The sequence below is a fragment of the Podarcis raffonei genome, chromosome 10 (assembly GCF_027172205.1).
Source record: "Podarcis raffonei isolate rPodRaf1 chromosome 10, rPodRaf1.pri, whole genome shotgun sequence".
NCBI classification, from domain to species: domain Eukaryota; kingdom Metazoa; phylum Chordata; class Lepidosauria; order Squamata; family Lacertidae; genus Podarcis; species Podarcis raffonei.
This window is the reverse complement of record NC_070611.1, coordinates 15601725-15617983: the sequence shown is the minus strand read 5'-3', so window position 1 is coordinate 15617983 and position 16259 is coordinate 15601725. Positions and strand designations below refer to the sequence as shown.

At 43.3% G+C, this 16259-nt stretch overlaps 1 long non-coding RNA gene across 1 annotated transcript; it reads right to left on the bottom strand.

The window, feature by feature from the left end:
* Nucleotides 1-1043: 1043 nt before the first annotated feature.
* On the bottom strand, nt 1044-12953 carry LOC128422265 (uncharacterized). The gene is made up of 2 exons (XR_008332459.1): nt 12880-12953; nt 1044-1120 (listed from the first exon to the last, which is right to left on the bottom strand). It is a non-coding gene; the product is annotated as an uncharacterized LOC128422265 (long non-coding RNA).
* Nucleotides 12954-16259: the final 3306 nt, after the last annotated feature.

Below are 16259 nucleotides of genomic sequence, written 5' to 3'. Positions count from 1 at the left end.
TGATAGAAGAAAGGACATTGTGGCAGTGGTTGAGCACCCTGGGATGGTTAGTACGAGTGGAGTGAAGATCTCGTTCTTCAGGTCTTTGTAGAGAGTACAAGACAGGAGGACGTGTGCCACTGTTTCGGTGCTACCATCTCCACAGGGGCAAAGACGTTTCTCAGGCAGGATCTGCATTGGGAAGTTTTTAATGTTTGACATTTTATTAGGTTTCTATATATGTGTTGGAAGCTGCCCAGAGTGGGTAGGGTATTATTATTATTATTATTATTATTATTATTATTATTATTATTATTATTTCTGTATGAAAGTAGGCCAAGGGAAAGGGTTCCTATGTGTTTCAGTGTTGTGAACTGTGGTTTCTAGGGTACCAAATCTCCTTAATATTTTTCACCTCTCATGCTCCTGTATCCCCCTCGTCCTTCTCATGTACAGAACATACGCTGCAAATAAATGGAGGTGCAACAAGGTTACTTTCATACTGTGCAGGCAGTGCTGTGTGACAATGAAGCATTAGGCAAGGCCATTATTAGGAGTTCTTTCGGTGAGCATTGCTAAGTATGATCAGTTCAGCATTTCATCCCGAGCCTAGTTAGTGGAGAACATTATGCCGAGTGATTATCCCCCACTGCAGTGCTTCTGAAATGGCAAGAGGTCAGCAATGGGATGATAATAAGAGCTTTCATTGTGGGATGGGGAAAGAAAAGTGGGGCTGGATAGAAAGAGATCAGCTTGACTCCTTTGTTGGGAAACCGGAGGTGAAATGAGAAATTGCGGAATCCAAAGAACTCGGTGCGAGAGAGGAAATGTATAGCTTTTTAATTCCTCGACATAAATGTAGCTGCAATTCTTTTTGTTCAATAGCCACTTGTATTCATTGCGGCAGTAAAACTAAAAGCTCCCTAAAGCCTTCTTTTAAGGAGTTCATTAGGAAGCTGTTAGTGAAGTTTCATGAATCTTTATTGCCACTGCAATCTAACGGAGACAGACCATATGTAGAATCTGAAACTCAGGGAGCAAATTGTCGCCGTAATGCATGGAACATCTACACACCTTCTCTCTCTCTCTCTCTCTCTCTCTCTCTCTCTCTCTCTCTCTCTCTCTCTCTCTCCCTCTCCCTCTCCCTCTCCCTCTCCCTCTCCCTCTCTGTCTCTCTGTGTTTCTCATTGTCCCAGTTGTATGACATATCTGAAACAGATCATCTCCCTCCAGGCATGCCAACCCCATGGGGCTGAGGCCTCTACAGCACCGGCAAAGTCCGCTGAGACGTGGTTCAGTCCCCCAATCTTGAGGGGGCAGCAGAGGGCTGCGCAGCCCCACCACCAGACCCAGGGACCTGCCCTGACCCAATGACCTCACATGGACCTGGCTCAAATTAAGTTCAGGATTATGTGGTCAGGAAGGTGCATGGATGGCGAAGGAGATATTGCTTCTCCATTCCTGCTCCTCCTGACCACACCGCAGAGAGCAGTATGAGGGCTCAACCCCATTGCATGCTGTTTCGCCAAGATGTTCCTTGGTGCATGATTCCTGCACATGATTTCTGCCCACTGTGGCAGGCCTGTATGGTCTCCCCATTCTGTTGTTCTCCACACTCTCATATCACTGCCCTCAATGGGCACCAGCTCAGTCAGGAAAACTAGCACAATATTTCCCCTCCTCACATGAAAATTCCATTGCTTAGCATCCTTTGAGGCAGTCTTTTTTGCTCCTTTCTGACAGAGCTTGTGTGCATGTATTTATTTATTTTTAAATGCAGCTTTTGAACTGTAGTAACGTCATTGCCCACCGCCAATACTGCTTGGTGCTGAGATATCGTGCAACTCTCTTCAGACGGGGACTTGTGGAAGAAACCCTACGGAAGATAGAGGGCAGTTGGGAAATGTTTCGATCATCTACACGAAGAGGAATACAGCATATGGTTCTGCTTGCAAACCACTATGTACACAAACACACACACACATATGAAATCTTTAGTGATTCACTTGATATTTAACGAGTTCTACAAAAGCATTTGAAGTGAGTAATTTCACATTGCTTATCCCCAGATAGCAACATGATCGTGATTTTTATTAACACTTGAGCCTGCTCCTTGAGCAATCTCTTGCTTTTGGAGATCTGAGGACACTTTATGCCCTATACTTGGGGAGGTAACGAGCTGTCACTCACCTCCAGACACAACAGCAGAGGAAGGTTGCTTTGTCGCAGCAAATGGAACATGAAATGTGTGTGCACCGGGTCAAAACTTAAGCGAAAACTCTTGAGAAAAGTCAATACCATTTCCTTTCCCAGGCTTTTCATCTGTACGCTAGGCCTCAGTTTCCAATGGCAGCCAAAAACCCAAGTCTGTGTTGGCTCTTCAGGGTGAAGAATACTGCGTTATAAAAGGATGTGTTGACATTTGTTCTGTTTAAGCTGGTGATTCATCATTCAAAGTGTTGTGTTCAAACAATGGAAATCAGGGAACTGTAGTAAAACCTTTAGACACTATATGATCTCACCAAAATAATTAGGAGGCTAAATAAGACTAAGCTCTCTCACAGCTTTATCCCAAGTAAGCACAAAGAACTATTATGTTGTAGTTCTTTCGCTGACACTTTCATTTGGTGTACTTTTCTGTTCCCTTTCTAAATATCTTAAACTAAAGGGTTGCATCAGACTAGATTGTACTCAGAGTAGATCTATCAAAAATCAGTCGAATTAAATGAGGAACTTGAAAAGTGAAGGGACATCATGGGGTGCTCACCCCAAGTACAGACAGAACCTTCCATGGTTTTCAGAAAGGTCTACATGCTAGCAAAGGAAGCAGCAAATAACAATTTCAGGAGTGATTGCTAAGCATGCTTAGTGCTCCTGCTTATAAGTAAGGGATGAAACTAGGATTTTTTGTTTTAGTAGCAGAAACCCTTGTACTGCAATGTATCAGTAGATATTCTTTAACACGGCAAATGCTGATGACATTACAAAACAGTACATTTCTAGAAAAAGTGGGATTGTGAGAACAAGAAAATGGGTTAATATTCCAAATTGTAACTTTATACGCGGGTGTCGCTAGGGCCTAGGGCTTGCTGATCAGAAGGTCGGCAGTTCGAATCCCCATGACGGGTGAGCTCCCGTTGCTTGGTCCCAGCTCCTGCCAACCTAGCAGTTTGAAAGCATGTCAAAGTGCAAGTAGATAGATAGGTACCGCTCCGGCGGGAAGGTAAATAGCATTTCCTTGCACTGCTCTGGTTTTGCCAGAAGCAGCTTAGTCATGCTGGCCACATGACCCGGAAAAACTGTCTGTGGACAAATGCCGGCTCCCTCAGCCAGTAAAGTGAGATGAGCACCGCAACCCCAGAGTCGTTTGTGACTGGACTTAACTGTCAGGGGTCCTTTACCTTTATACTAGTAATGTCAATAATGTCTTTAGGAACACCTATGGTAGGGTTGCCATATTTCAAAAAGTTAAATTCCTGACACCCGCAAATACGTTGAGGTGGTTTTTCTTGGGAATCTACCAAAATTGTAGAGCTTTTGGGGGGAGGGTAAAGGTAAAGGTAAAGGGACCCCTGACCATTACAAGCTTTTCTATGCACATTTCAGATGAGCCCATGTAAATTATGTGGAACATTGTAACAATTCTATTACTAAATGTTGCACTGTCACAGAACATAACCTATATAATCCACAGCAGGAGATGTGTGTACGCTTCAGAAAACAGGACACTTATTTAACTGTCCCTGTGTTCCAAGGACCAGAAATAAAAGGCAGTAAACACAGTAAAAACGCAGAAATAAAAGGCAGTAAAAGCCCTATACGGCTTAGGACCCTCGTACCTACGGGACCGCCTCTCCTGGTATGTCCCACAGAGGAACTTACGGTCTTCAAATAAAAACATCCTGAAGGTCCCAGGCCACAGAGAGGTTAGGCTGGCCTCAACCAGAGCCAGGGCTTTTTTGGCTGTGGCTCCAATCTGGTGGAACGCTCTGTCACAAGAGACTAGGGCCCTGCAGGACTTGACATCTTTCCACAGGGCCTGCAAGACAGAGCTGTTCCACCAGGCCTTGGTCAGGGCACAGCCTGACTCCCTCCTTTGGCAATCTTCACAGAACTCTAGCCTAATGGTTGCCATCATTTTGAGTTGAATTAATTTTATAATGGAATGATTTTATAATGTTGTACTATTTTATTGTTATTAGCCGCCCTGAGCCCGGCTTCAGCTGGGGAGGGCGGGATATAAATAAAGTTTATTATTATTATTATTATTATTATTATTATTATTATTATTATTACTACTACTACTACTACTACTATTATTATTATTATACCTGTGTGCTACAGTAGTACCTTGGTAGTACCCCCTCCGCCCCCTTCATATGCCCCTCCCTACTACTGCAATATTGCTAGACATAGACTATTGAAATGCATCCTGCCTTCGCAGCGGTGTTTCCTGGCAGCAGTTTACTACACTTACTATTTCTTGCTCACTGGAAGGACAGATCCTGAAGCTGAGACTCCAATACTTTGGTCACCTCATGAGAAGAGAAGACTCCCTGGAAAAGACCCTGATGTTGGGAAAGATGGAGGGCACAAGGAGAAGGGGACAACGGAGGACGAGATGGTTGGACAGTGTTCTTGAAGCTACCAGCATGAGTTTGACCAAACTGCGGGAGGCAGTGGAAGACAGGAGTGCCTGGCATGCTCTAGTCCATGGGGCTACGAAGAATCGGACACAACTAAACAACTAAACAACAACAATTTCTTGTTTATGATCTTTTGCATAACTGTGCATATATTGTATGTGGATGCTTATGATTTGTAAATTTTGTATTATGACCTAACTATTGATAATACATTATTAGCCACGTGTTGCGTTTGGATTTGTTCAGATGTCTTCTGACAGGAGGACGTTCCACAAGGTGGGGGTGACTATCGAGAAGGTAGACTGATATGGACTGAAGCACCATCAATGCTTGAGCTACAGTATCCCTAACATGGGAAGCATTCATCTAAAATTCGCCGTGTCGTCGTTTTTCTGAGGGCCTTATTTTGCCGCTGGAAATCCTTCACCCTAATTACTTGTCCTGTGAATATTTCTCTGCAGCCCTCTCCTCACTTAAATACCCCTTGACATTGACAGATAAAACCCCGTTGCCCTGAAATGAACCAAAACCGATCCCGCCAATAAGCTGGTTTATAACAAAGGCCTTCGACATCTGACAGCAATTTTTGTACCATGGGGCCAGAGGATGATTTCAGTTCCCAGGTCAGCACCCTGCGCGGCATATGGAGATGATTCCACTAGCAATGTCTGTTTAATTAATTTCGGTCTGCTTCACCTATATGGGACTTTCACTTGCCTGCTGCTTGGTATGCTCATCATAATTAAAACTGGGTTGTACAGGTGAGGAAAGACAACCAGTACCGATTATATTGATCAATGTTGATGTAAGCCTCCAAAATGTATTTTGTATCATTAAGTTTTTACCTCTGTCTTCCATACATTTGATTTAATTGCTTCGGCTAGTGGCTGATGATGCAAAAAAAGATTCTTCTGATCTGATCTGGTAAATATGGTTGAAATATTTTCAGAAGAATTGTGTGCCTCAATGCAAGCAAAACAAAGCAAATAGATAACCTTCACATTCCTAATATTAGCCAAATCTTATACAGTGGTACCTTGGTTCTCAAATGTCTTGGTACTCAAACAACTTGGAACCCAAACACTGCAAACCTGGTAGTAAGTGTTCTGGTTTGTGAACTCTTTTTGGAAGCCGAACGTGCTCCGTTTTGAGTGTTATGCTTCCGATTTGAGCGCCACATTTCCGTTTCGAGTGTTATGCTGAGATCTGCCTGTTTTTTGCTATTTATTTTATGTTTTTGTTTTTGTGGCTCTTTCTTTTCTTTTTGTGACTGTGTAGAACCCAGTTCAGCTACTGATTGGTTGATTGTGTGACTGCAGTACATTGTTTATTTCTTTCATTTTATGGATCAGTGGCCTCATTAGATAGTAAAATTCATGTTAAACTGCTGTTTTAGGAGTTGTTTTTAAAAGTCTGGAATGGATTAATCCATTTTGCATTACTTTCTATGGGAAAGCGTGCCTTGGTTTTGGAATGCTTTGGTTTTGGAACAGACTTCCAGACCGATTAAGTTTGAGAACCAAGGTACCACTGTATATTGAAAAATACACTTATACATGACGTGTGAACACCCCAATTTGTACACTATACTAGATCATAGGTTTTGGGTTTTTTAAGCTATAGATATCAATGAAGACTATGCATATACAATCACTTGAAGGAAAGGAGAATGTGCACATAAACTGGAAATGGTAGATATTGACTAAACAATTGTATTTATTCATTTCAAAAATTGTATGAAGTACTTATCTTTTAAAAAACAAACAAACCCCATCTCTAAGCAGTGTACATAAAATAATATAAAATCATGCTCACAGTCTCTAAGTGGTGTTGGAAAGTGTGCACAATTTCAAGCGAGCATGTAGTCATGTTGTATCAGCAAGCCCAAGAGGCTCTGTGGTTTAGACCACAGCGCCACCTGCGCCGATTGGAAGGTTGGTGGTTTGAATCCCCGTGGCAGAGTGAGCTCCCGTTGCTCTGTCCCAGCTCCTGCCAACCTAGTGATTCGAAAGCACACCAGTGGTACCGCTTTGGTACCGCTGTGGTGGGAAGGTAAATGGTGTTTCTGTGTGCTCTGGTTTCCATCACGGTGTCCCGTTGCACCAGAACCAGTTTAGTCCTGCTGGCCGCATGACTTGGAAAGCTGTCTGTGGACAAACACCAGCTCCCTCGTTCTCAAAGTGAGATGAGCACCACAACCCCATAGTCACCTTTGACTGGACTGAACCATTCTGGGGTCTTTTACCTTTACATGTTGTATAAATTGTTCCATCAGTGTACTGAATCTCTGTGAAGGAACAATGCACATTGCCTGACTAATGTATTGATCCAGTCAATATGCTGTATAACAAGCTTCTCATCAATTAACATTTCCACATTGCTTGGCAATTCTGTGTAATAATATGCACAATCCCTTTATGACACTGTCAATGTGCACATTTTTCATAGCTTCATGTGCATATTAATTGACGTTTGTGTGCACAGTGCACTATATCCTCATATAAACTGCAAGATGAAAAGGAAGTAGTCTCTTGAATTATCTTCACATTTTTCATTAGCTGATATTGGGTGTCAACACTAATCAGTATGATCACTGTCATATATTGAGGTTGGAGCTGAGAAAGTGGGGGGCAGTTTCAAAAGGCAACCTCTTAAGTTTGTGGAGAGAGAGAGAGAGAGAGAGAGAGAGAGAGAGAGAGAGAGAGAATTGTGGGCTGACTGGTTCACAGCTCAGTCCCTTCACTCTTTAGATGACATTAGCTGTTATGATTAGAGATGGAAGAGAAATTTGATTTGGTTTATGTTTAAAGCCGGATTTATCAAATTCATACTTTCTGCAACAGTACGAGAACCAAAACACAGCGAGCCTTCAAAATTCGCACTTATCCAAATTTTGTGATGCAGTTCTCTGACCAAAAGATGCTTACAAAAATGCGCCTGTTGGGAGATGATGTGCATGAAAATGACTATATTAGTGAAACAAACATACTAACGTAATAAGAAAATTCTGGGACAGCCAGTGGCCCATGCAGCCCAAAATTTCACAGTGGACAACCAGATTTCTGTGGGAAACCTATAAGCAGGATATTGAATATTGCTGTATCCAAGCATCTTTTCACTATTTTAAAAATATTCTCAGGCTCTCATGGTATCCATTCTTCAAGGTTTGCTTTGCTCACTTACAAAGCATAAGTGTAGCTGTATTAAATTTGCAATATGTTAAACTCCTGGAAGATCACGACGTAATTAGGAATCATTGATGCTGCGTAGACTTTCACTGCCCTAAAAATAGCTTCATTTCCCACATATTTATCTGTGTCATCTAAAAATAGATGTCAACACTATAGCACCTTCTTTCTATTTTTTTAAAAAAAGAAATATGGCATATGTTTCTGTTTAAGCTCAATTTCAAAGAAAACCAACGGAAACAGAGAACTTCAAAAGCAGATGCAGGAGATGAGAATTTCCTCTGTAGGAATTCAGGATGCACAAATACTAGGGTATACACCAGCCGCAGGATTTGGTCCAGATCCCAATTCAACGCTTCAAAAAAAGAGCCTGATTGGCAATGGTTCTCTTGTTATAGTAATATTTGAGTCTTCTGCTGCAGTTGGTGCAGAGTATGGCACCATAGTTAAAGCTATGGTTTTCCCAGTAGTGATGTATGGAAGTGAGAGTTGGACCATAAAGAAGGCTGATTGCTGAAGAATTGATGCTTTTGAATTATGGTGTTGGAGGAGACTCTTGAGAGTCCCGTGGACTGCAAGAAGATCAAACCTCTTCATTCTTCAGGAAATCAGCCCTGAGTGCTCAATGGAAGGACAGATTGTGAAGCTGAGGCTCCAATACTTTGGCTACCTCACGAGAAATCTCCCTGGAAAAGACCCTGATGTTGGGAAAAATTGAGGGCTCAAGGAGAAGGGAAAGAGGGCACAAGGAGAAGGGGACGACAGAGGACGAGATGGTTGGATAGTGTTCTCGAAGCTACCAGCATGAGTTTGACCAAACTGTGGGAGGCAGTGGAAGACAGGAGTGCCTGGCACGCTCTGGTCCATTGGGTCACGAAGAGTCGGACACGACTAAATAACTAAACAACAACAATAAATGGCACCAATCTCTTTTTGATTCAGTGTGTGAATGCAAACGGCTGAATCTCATGTTCATCCTACTCAGAGTAGGCCCACTGAAAATGATGGAGATGACCGACTTGGTTCATTTTATTTGGTCTACCCTGACCAGAACTGAGTTGGAGACAACCCAAAGACAATAAATCATACGAGGGACAAGTGTATTCACATTCTACAGCAAGGGATGTGATCTGGCGAAATGGGTTATGGGTTATGGGAGTTTTGGGAGCCAAAGAGAGAGAAGTTGAGGGCCGCATTCAGCCCCCTGGCCTGAGTTTCCCCACCCCTAAGATAAAGCATAGCAGCTTCTTGAGGGCCAAGCACACCAAAAATCTGGCTGAGAATAGATTTCAACTAAGCCAGCCATCTCACAGACAAAGCATCCTTTAGACCACGCGTAATGAAGAACGTTTATCCATGAATGAAAATAAGAGAATGCAATATATTTTACCTTAGAATACAACAAATTATCATTAAGCAGATAATTTGTCTAGCAAATGATGTACCTTTAGAAGTAGAGCTTCAAACAGATGGAGAAATGGCTGCACTTCCTGTGCTTTTGGCAACCGATATTGTGGAAAACATTATGTAGTTCTCTTTGCCACCCAAACTGTCTGGGTAGCTCACAGTTGTAATGCTTTCTTCACAGCCTGTACTTGACAGGATCCACATGATTTCCTCAGATATTCACCTAATCACAGTAAGTTCCGAAGTGTTGATGGTCATTATCAAGGTCTGGCTGTGCATCAAAGTAACAAGGCCCAATTTGCACAATCACACAGCAGTGCTGGAAACAAGAGTGGAGCTGGTTGCTCCCCCACACACACACTTTGACAAATGTAGTCACAATGTAGCATACACCATGGTGGCTTTTTAAAAATATATATATATATATATTCAAGAGTAGTAGAACTACGCTGAGTTCAGCTCTGGCCTGAAAAACTTAGGTCCCAACAAGCTGAACACATCCCACCAGTAATATGTGGTTGCCCACTAGAAGGTCAGGGAACTTCCTACTTTTTCTGCACCATTAGAACCAGTGATATGAATCCAGATATATACTGTAAGCTAGGTGCCATGTGGGTGGCGCTGTGGTCTAAACCACAGAGTCTCTTGGGCTTGTCGATCAGAAGGTCGGCAGTTCGATTCCTCTTGATGGGGTGAGCTCCCGTTGCTTAGTCCCAGCTCCTGCCAACCTAGCAGTTCGAAAGCACGTCAAGTGCAAGTAGATAAATACGTACCGCTCCAGCGGGAAGGTAAACAGCGTTTCTGTGCACTGCTCTGGTTTGCCAGAAGTGGCTTAGTCATGCTGGCCACATGACCCAGAAGCTGTCTGCGGACAAACACTGGCTCCATCTGCCAGTAAAGCGAGATGAGCGCCGCAACCCCAGAGTCATCCGCGACTGGACTTAACGGTCAGGGGTCCCTTTACCTTTTTAGGTGCCAAATGGCTCCTTAAACCAGGGTTACAGTCGTCAAAATGGAATGTCTAGCTGCCATTTTTGAACCAGATAAGAGCAGAGCCTACATCACTATTGAAATTATAGTATTATTATGCGCATCAGGTATCTTGGATGTCATGAAGTTTCAATTGCCTCTTGGTAAAAAATAAAAATCTAACAAATTTATTGCAATAGTCAAGCTCTTTCAAGTGTCTGGATTTCTGGCTTTAATCATACTTTAGTATTCCCTTTTATTATCTGGAGTTCCCCAAGCAGCAGCAAAACAAAAACCGCACATTTTGGCTGGCTGAATTACATGGACATTTCCTTACCCATGTTATTAATTTCCAGTTCTATAGACGGCAAGCTTATTACCCTCAGTGGCAGTCACCTCACAGCGTGAGTCAAATCTGATGTAAATCTTCCCTGAAACTTTTAGGAGAGTCAAGGACGAGATGCTCTGATGATTCTGTTACATCTGGGAACTGTAAACACCTTGGTACAAAATCACCTGAATCTGAGCCAAAGTACAGTACATGAGGTTTGCTTTCTGGTGTTGCAGCCACCTCACAAAAAGTACATCACGATCATGCAAACTACATTGATGAAAGACAAGAGAACTCAATAGCAATCAGTGATAATTTTGGGAGGGAGATTTCTTCCCAGATGAAGGCCCATAAATGAGAAAAACGAAAGATTTCATTTTGAAATATCCAATATCCAATAGTACCAGTCTTCATGAAACTGTATGAGTTAATTGTCATGGAAAAATTTGCTCTAATTGATTGCATTGGCTTCCCATGACTACAGCTTAGACCGACCTAATTTCACAAGGCTAAATGTCCTGAATTAAACTAACTGAAATATGCTCTCTTATGAAAACATCACACCTTTAGAAAGAGATTACAATTCTACAGCTGATATTTTAAGCTCAAAATGTTAATAGAGCTGGCTGGCAAAAATCACCCAATCATCCCCACCTATTCAAAGAATCCCTTTTATTTCCATATCACTTGATGATTACGGTATGTAAAATTCCTCTATATTCCATCATGATAAAGCAGATATTATGCAGACATGTTGCCTGGATTCTGCCAACACAGGGGCCAAATTTGCAGTGATAGCTCTAGGCCAGAATAGAGTTGGTTGGCATAAATCCCACCCTCAGCCTCAAACTACTCAAAGAATCTGTCTTGTAACCGTACCACTAAACTATGTAAAGTAACTGAGTATTCAACACCACCACCACCAACAACAACCCAATAATCACAAGGATCACGTGGCCATAATTCTCCAGTGATGGCAGTAGCCTTGTGCCCTTCTACATGGGTCTTCCCTAATGCAGTATATCTTTTGGAGAGCCATCTGTCTGCTTTTCTATCCATCTCTTCTCTATGCCCTCAGACACCTCTTTAAATACCATTGTCCAATGTGGCATGATGGTTCCCAAGGTGAAGGAAGTGATTTTTGTCTATGCCTGGACACTGTCAGATGCTTTTTTGAATCAAGATGGTGGGTCACAAAGTTCCAAATTGAACCAGTTTGGCACTGCAAGGTTTACAGCGCGGGCAATTAGAATAAGATCTATTATTTGATCATTGATGTCAACCTCCAAAATGTATTTTGTATAGTCAAGTTTCTACCTCTATCTTCAGTACATTTTAATTTATTGCTATGGCTAGTGGCTGAGGCAAATAAAGATTCTTCTGATTCTGATTCTGCACCAGTTTGGACACCACCAGAATTGTTGTTGTTGTTTAGTCGTTTAGTCGTGTCCGACTCTTTGTGACCCCATGGACCAGAGCACACCAGGCACTCCTGTCTTCCACTGCCTCCCGCAGTTTAGTCAAACTCATGCTGGTAGCTTCGAGAACACTGTCCAACCATCTCGTCCTCTGTCGTCCCCTTCTCCTTGTGCCCTCCATCTTTCCCAACATCAGGGTCTTCTCCAGGGAGTCTTCTCTTCTCATGAGGTGGCCAAAGTCTTGGAGCCTCAGCTTCACGATCTGTCCTTCCAGTGAGCACTCAGGGCTGATTTCCTTAAGAATGGAGAGGTTTGATCTTCTTGCAGTCCATGGGACTCTCAAGAGTCTCCTCCAGCACCATAATTCAAAAGCATCAATTCTTCGGCGATCAGCCTTCTTTATGGTCCAGCTTTCACTTCCATACATCACTACTGGGAAAACCATAGCTTTAACTATACGGACCAGTTGTCCAATTTGGCATGACAGTTCCTGAGATTGAAGAGCAGGTTTTGGCCTCCATTTGGATACCACCAGGTGCTGTTTTGAGTCCTGATGGTGGACCAAACCTTGACAAACTGTACCAAGATATCTGAAGATATCTGAACATAACGTTGCCCAGTTTGGTGCTTGTGATGGTTCCTGAGAGTGAGCATGCCTGAGTCAGGTTTTTTTTCCCTGTATAAGTGGAAGGATGAGTAAAGTGGATCAAGATCTGATGGGTTTCCATAATGCTGGACAGCAGCAGCTAGGTTAGTGGTGGGTATGAGATGGGAGAAGGTGGCAAGGTTTTCATTTAAAAATATATATATACTTTAAGATTCAACAATAACAAAAAAATCCACAATAACTACTACATCAGTTCATTACAATTGACCATCTTTAACAACAGTTGAAAAATTACAGAACATCACTTTAACTTACTCAAATTTTCATATTTAACATTTATCTCTTTATCTCTTTCTTAGCAGATCAAAAAGAAAAAGGAAAGGACAAAAAAAAGAAGGTAGAAAGAAAAAGAAGGAAAAGGAAAAGGGAAAAAAAGAATTAAACAGAGAATTAAAAGGAAAAAAATAAACACATGTGACTTCCGATTAGACTCATTGTATTATTATTTCTATTATTTTTTCACACACAGTTCCATATTACTGTATTACTTTCTTTGTTTTCATCAGATACCAAAAATATTATATTTCTTATTTTACAAGAATCATTCTAGTTCTGCCAGGAGATGTTTATTATTACAATAGTTTTCCAGATATTCTTTAAAGATTTTCCATTCTTTCTGTACTTTCTGTTTTGAATAACCTCTGACTCTCCCTGTCATCATGGCCAGCTGCAGATATTCTATCATTTGGACCTGCCACTCATGTATCGTAGGTGTTTTATTACTTTTCCAGTTTCTTGCAATTAAGATCCTGGCTGCTACTGTCGTGTACATAAAAGGGGTCTAATTTCTTTTTTTGATTTCTGGTGGCATTATACCTAGGAGGAAGGTTTCAGGTTTTTTCTTAAAGGTTTTCAATGGTGGTGGCAGTGGGGACAGCTAGGACCTGAACCAGTGAACTTTGGGGGCAATGATAGGGTGGAGAGGACAGCATAATGAGGCCACACAGGCCTGCCGTAGCACCAAGGGGGTAGCCCTGCTGGCAGCAGGGTTTCTTGCAGGGCACATGTTGCTGAAGCAGTGCCCAGCAGGACTGAACCCTTTTTTGTAAAGGGACGCAGGTGGCACTGCAGTCTAAACCACTGAGACTCTTGGATTTGCCAATCAGAAAGTCGGCAGTTCGAATCCCCGTGAGGGGGTGAGTTCCCGTTGCTCTGTCCCAGCTCCTGCCAACCTAACAGTTGGAAAGCACACCAGTGCTAGTAGATAAATAGATACCACTATGGCGGGAAGCTAAATGGCGTTTCTGTGCACTCTGGTTTCCATCACAGTGTTCTGTTGTGCCAGAAGCGGTTTAGTCATGATGTTCACATGACCTGGAAAGCTGTCTGTGGACAAATGCCGGCTCCCTTGGCCTGAAAGCGAGATGAGCACTACACGCCTTTGACTGGACTAAACCGTCCAGGGGTCCTTTACCTTTACCTTTGTGATGGCCTGGGAGTCTGATTCAGAGGCTGAACCAGAGGAATCCCAGCCTGCACAGGAGTCCCCGCCTCCAGGACCGACTGAGCCGGGGCAGGGCCTTGAATCTGAAGCGCCTGCACCTGTGCCGGATCCTCAGGAGCAGACACCAGATGAATCCACTCTGGCTCCAGAGGTGATTGAGGACCCATTGCCTACAGGTGCGCCTCTCCCAGCCCTGACAGGGGAAGGTAAGCCTCCGCCTGGGTCCAGTAACCCTCCAGCCTCTCCTGAGCTACAGAGGCTCAGGGCAGAGAGGCGGAGGGAACTGGGTTCTCTCAGGAGGAGTGCTCGCCTTAAGGCCAGGAGAGGCGGGTCACCTGTGGGCCGGGACCTCCCCTGGTCTCAGAGGAGATAAAGGCCAGTCAGCCCGGTCCCAGGTTGCGGGAGCAACGTCATTGGAAACCTGTTTCTGCCAGCACCCAGACCTGTTCTTCCGGAGTTCCTGACCACGCCAGGCTTCCTGCTTTGGACCCCGCTTCGCCCTTGGTGGACAGTCTCCAGACCCTCAACCCAGGACCGGACTCTGACCACGCCTCTCAGTAACACCCCCACCCCGGGTCCAGTACAACCTTTTACCTTAGGAGGAGAGGAAAAGGAGATGCAGTTTCCCCTTCACTTGCCTCCTACTGACCATACAGTGTTAAAGATATAAAAACCGATTCTCGGATCCACTTCCATCCAGATATGTGTTGTTGTTGTTTAGACTTATTAACCATAATTCCCCAGGGCATGCCACAACAATCTAAAAATACAGTATTAAAATAAGTTAAAACAATTTGCAATCAGAAGAGCACAGTAGTCAGAAAGATCTAGATCTCAGGTATCGAAGGCCATGTGTTGTGCTTCTTGTCAAACGATAGCAATTATTTCCAGCGAAATTGACTTGTGAGGTGGTGTTTGTTCGATAAGCGATTGAGGGTTTTTTTTGGGGGGGGAGGGAGGCTCGTTTAATTTCATTTTACACAGGTTGTACAATGACAATAAAGATATTATTATTATTATTATTACAGTCATACCTCTGGTTAAAGACGCTTCAGGTTGCGTTTTTTCGGGTTAAGGACCCGCCGAAACCCAGAAGTACCGGTACAGATTACTTCCAGGTTTCGGTGGTCATGCATGCACAGAAGCTCTAAAGCATGCTTTGCGCATGCACAGAAGCGCTGAATCGCAACTGTGCATGCGCAGATGCACTGCTGCGGGTTGCGAACATCCACTGTATTATTATTATTATTATTATTATTATTATTTCCAAATCCGCATCTGCACAAAGTATCTGTAAATTAACATAGGCAAAATCTGTCCCCTCTTTTGTCTGGCAATGCATAAGGAGCCACTCAGAGAGAGAGAAAATTGAAGCATCCTGTATGTGGTCCCTCACCCGCATCTGAGTTGTGCTGTATTCAGGCTGTGAAATAATGCTCAACATCAAAAAAACGAAGATCATGGCCACTGGTCCCATCACCTCCTGGCAAATAGAAGGGGAAGAAATGGAGGCAGTGAGAGATTTTACTTTCTTGGGCTCCATGATCACTGCAGATGGTGACAGCAGTCACGAAATTAAAAGACGCCTGCTTCTTGGGAGAAGGGCAATGACAGGCTTAGACAGCATCTTGAGAAGTAGAGACATCACCTTGCTGACAAAGGTCCGTATAGTTAAAGCCATGGTTTTCCCAGTAGTGATGTATGGAAGTGAGAGCTGGACCATAAAGAAGGCTGATCGCCGAAGAATTGATGCTTTTGAATTATGGTGCTGGAGGAGACTCTTGAAAGTCCCATGGACTGCAAGAAGATCAAACCTCTCCATTCTGAAGGAAATCAGCCCTGAGTGCTCACTGGAAGGACAGATCGTGAAGCTGAGGCTCCAGTACTTTGGCCACCTCATGAGAAGAGAAGACTCCCTGGAGAAGACCCTGATGTTGGGAAAGATGGAGGGCACAAGGAGAAGGGGGCGACAGAGGACGAGATGGTTGGATAGTGTTTTCGAGGTTACCAGCATGAGTTTGATCAAACTGCGGGAGGCAGTGGAGGACAGAGGTGCCTGGCGTTCTCTGGTCCATGGGGTCACGAAGAGTCGGACACGACTAAACGACTAAACAACAACATCCTGTTAAGTGCAACCTTAAGCTTTTCCCTCCCTCTCTTTCCTTGAGACTAGTAAAGCTTGCTGCATGCCTGTAATTTTTATTTTATTT